Source organism: Anopheles darlingi, chromosome 2, assembly GCF_943734745.1.
Source record: "Anopheles darlingi chromosome 2, idAnoDarlMG_H_01, whole genome shotgun sequence".
Lineage (NCBI taxonomy): Eukaryota > Metazoa > Arthropoda > Insecta > Diptera > Culicidae > Anopheles > Anopheles darlingi.
The window spans coordinates 83,383,653-83,387,834 of record NC_064874.1 but is presented as its reverse complement, the minus strand read 5'-3'; the positions used below and the strand labels follow the sequence as shown (position 1 = coordinate 83,387,834).

The 4,182-nt window shown below is 43.8% G+C and overlaps 1 protein-coding gene across 1 annotated transcript in view; it reads right to left on the bottom strand.

Annotated features, from left to right (window-relative positions):
- Positions 1 to 3,183: 3,183 nt before the first annotated feature.
- LOC125952669 (dynein assembly factor with WDR repeat domains 1) overlaps positions 3,184 to 4,182 on the bottom strand; it is a 4,104-nt gene continuing 3,105 nt past the window's right edge. Inside the window, exon 7 of the mRNA XM_049682279.1 lies at positions 3,184 to 3,270. The gene's annotated coding sequence lies outside the window, so the exon portion shown is untranslated. The remainder of the gene's footprint in view (positions 3,271 to 4,182) is intronic.

The following is a 4,182-nucleotide window of genomic DNA, read 5'->3' as shown; positions in this document are numbered from 1 at the left end:
TTGATTGGAAAAAATATAAAGTTAATTTATTATGAAATTCTTGGATTTTGCCTATTGTTTCCATCCGAAACTTTACTGTAGTAGGCACTTTCATCCAGATGCGTTTGATGTTTTTTTGGGCTTGTTCAATGTGGGCTTTTTACTCGACATTGATTTACGCTATTTTTAATTAGTTAGTCCACAAATTTCAAGTTTCTTTGATTGATCATTGATTAGAAATCATCATTTTCATTCCGTTTTTGAAACCAACTAAACTCATCTAGACGCTATTGAACATGAAAACATGCTGGTCGATGCCCACTGAGCTGCCACAGTTTAACCTAGCTCGAGGACATTGACCGCCACAAAAGTCCTTAATTCTATCCCTGGTAATCATTTGCGGCTACGAGAAGGAGTAAGAGAGAGGTGGCTAAAGATGAAAAGAGGGTCAGCTCTGGCTGGACGCCCGGTCGGCCATTGTGCAAAGAAGTTTAAAAGCCTTAAGAAACAAATAGTACAATGCTTAAGAAAATAGAATCATCCATTGGCTCGTCCCCAGAGCACGCCGTCAGCACGCATTCCACCGCATTGCACAAACGGGCGGGAACGGTGAACGAGACACGGAGGCCGGTATGTCCGTATTTTGCATTCGCTTTCCACCTGACCACCCGGTTCACGCCAAAGTCTCCTATGGCTTCGGGCAAAAGGACCCTTCCAAAGAGGTGACTGTATAAATAAACACAAGAAAACGACACCGCATTGAAAGATAAAACGAAGCGCTCTGCGTGGGTGTGTGTGTGTGAATCGGCGACGACGGAGAGCATGGATCACAGATTTGCCGGTCACAAAAGTGAAGAAACTTGGGCCTACGAAGTCCGATCCGGTCGGTGTGTTGCTTGCACATTCGGTTTGGACTCGTGCTTTCATGCTTCAGTTCAATCGGGGTTTATATCAGCACCGTCTGTCCTCATTTCACACCCGGCACCACTATGATCCTTGAGCTGTGCTTATCTTATGCCGCCGTGCAATACCCCTTTTGGAGTGTTAGAGCTGGTTTACGTTTGTCTAAGGAGGTGAACAACCCTAAAGTAAGATAGTACATTTGAGATGATTATATTTGGGTCTTTTGGAAATTGAATGAGCACTATAAAAGTTATCTTTAGCTCGTCAAAATGTGGTTTTTGAATGTTGCCCATAAAGACATTTTCCTTCCTCTCTCCATATTTGTGACAACTAACCCTGCACCGATGGGTGCAGGAATAGAGACGCATTCCTTTGGTGATAACGCTTGATTCGTCTCATTCAAGGCTGCAACATCTTCATGGCGAAGCAAATGTTGGTGTACGTGCAAAGCCACTGCCGGGTGCACTGAAGCATGGATGAACGTAAGAACTTGGAATCAGACCTATCCCATTGTCCTAGCCGTCGTCGAATGTTCTTGTCGTGTTGACGCTTGCCCACGGTCATCGGGCGGTTGCATGAGAGGAAGAAGCATTGAAGCACCGAGACCGAGGACGACCGGACCTGGCTCCTGCTTCTGTCGTTTTCGACCGTGCTCGGCTGTGCCGTGTCCATAGACATTCCGGCCGGGCTCATTATGCTTGGTTAGCTTAATGTGTGCAACAGTAGAAAAGCTATGTTAAGGCGTACGGAACGGCAGCCCCGAATCTTGGCCTCTCCCTTTGGTCCATTGGTCACTCTAGGCGTTGTTCGCATGAGTAAGCAGAAGAAGCCGAACGAAAAGCAACAAAGGACAACCAGCAGCTAGCTTCGTAACACATGACCAAGTGTGCATGCAATTCCTCCTTGGACGATTCCTTGATGATTGTTGGTTTATCAAATATAAGATTAAGACACTAGCAGTTAGCGTTGTAGAAAGATGTGCATTGCAATGTGAAAAGCTTCGCAAAAGAGCTTATGCTGTCTGTATATGATGTTGGAAAAGGACCTTTGAGAGACAATTCAGTCGACTGCTCACTTGGACACGCCGATCCACATAGGCCTCACTCTCCATCATCTTAGTGTCTTAGTTCAACCTCGCCTTTCTGCCACCAGCTTGCGTTTCACCCCATGGATGTCTGTTTGGCGCGTGAAGCGAGCGTGCAGTGAGCCGTGAGGCCTGTGAACAGATGTTACGTTAACACTTGAGCAACGCTAAACAGATCGAAAGATCCTTTCGATTGCGTCGAGGCCTGGGAAAAGAAACGAATGCCGTAAGGAACAAAATCAAACATGGATTGTTTATTTGCTTTGCAATAGCACCGGTGGGAGGGGGGAGGGGTGGATCCCGGTAGTCGAGAGGCAACGTAGGATTAGCTAGCCAAGGAAGGAAGCCATCCTTTGCATGGGACATCAGTCGCATAAGCAGAAGAAGATGGGGCCAGCGTTAACAAGGAATTCGTCGTCGTCAGACGAATGTGTGTGATCCGATGAATGGGATGTGTTGGGAATGAGGTCTTATTTCAAAGAAAGAATCCATTTTAAGGACATTCAGCAAACAACCCTTGGAAATACCTATCATCAATGAGATAAACAGGATCAAAAGGATGCGGTAGCGCTGACATTAGCTGGAGCATTTGCTAATGAATTGAAAGGGGTTCGATATGAAGTGAACGGTCCTTTAGGTTATAGCGTATATGAGTTTACGTGCAAAATAAGCAACCGCAACTGTTGCACGGTTGAGATCGATCGACTGGGAATCATAAAATGTGTTTATTAGATTTGGCTATAAATGAACACTTTTGCACTTGTCCTAGCATTTTCTGGATCACTTAATTAACTATGCTTAATATGAAACATTTTCCTAGTTTGAACACCTAACCAACCTAAGGTTGCTGAATTTATTTGCTCTAATGCTAAACAATTCACATGCATTTTGCTATTTCGGGCTGCAAACGGCGAGACCTCTAACAAGAATATTTTTAAGCCAATAGTACTAATGATAATAAACAGCAAAACTATTTATTTGTGAACTAACCATTTTATCCCTAATCGCAATAACAAATCGCAAATTATATCATTTTCAACATACGCTGCACTCTTAAGCTAGATGTCTGCCACCTTTGATGACGTTGATTGAATGTTTGCAAAAAATGGTTCTCCTCACCTGTTTAAACGAAATAACCTAGCATGTTCTCATCACCTATCATGGGAGTTTGAAAGTCAGCAAATAATATTCGTGGACTATCACAATCTTTTCCTGTCAGGGTACTGCTTGAAGGGTTCACACCAGCCTCCTGACCACTCCGTGGGCTAGTCCAATATTTTGATACATTTCTGGCGCAGAAGGATCTGAAAGAAGCGAAACTGGCGAGTCAATTCGATACGAACTTGAACATTGGGATCAATACGGACGTGGACATTTGGGAGCACATCGCACAATACGGTGCTCCGGGATGGTTGTCGAACGATGGATGGATGGATTGATGATGATAACAAGTACTAACTAACCGAGCGATACGGTGTGTTGGTAATGCCAAACTAGGTGGATAATTGTCCGTTCAAAATCGGCCCAAACTGTTTAACCTTCAGCGAATAGGTAGCTTAACTGAAATAACTACTGAGCAAAATGGTGCCAATGCGCGCTTTGGTTTGGATTTATTTTACTTCGAACTGTGACAATAGTGATTGGGGGATGTTTAGTTAATCTTGTGTAGCACAATGACGTTTAGTAGTTTTTAAGACATTTTTTTTACTACTTCACCCGTTTTTTTGTGAATTGTTTTTAAATTATTTTGAAATAATGACTTAGTAATGGCGTTCTGAGTGGCTTAGGAATTGTACTGGAATTATGAAAGCGTCCATATACTCACATTCTGAATGGTTTGAAGAGAACTATCGGTCTCGGTCTTAGTGTTTTATGGTGAATCGTTCGAGCTTGTGTGGTTATTTGGTTATTTGATATCGAAAAATGGAGGCTCAGATGGCGTTACAGCTAATGCTTGCTACCGTCTGTTCCGGGTTGGTGAGACGGTTTTGCGTAAATTGGTCGTATGAACTGAACCACGTCGACCTGAGCGTTGAAGATGGAGATGGAACGGGTTGAACAGCAATGTTTGATAATCTTCGCACCAGACATGTGCATAGAGTTGTGTGAGCGTGGTGCAGCCAGCATGTGCAGCATACAGTAAAGTAGGTAAGGCGCTGTTCGGCCAACATTGATTAGTAGTGTGACGTATGCAGCCGGCTTTTTGGTAACTTGGC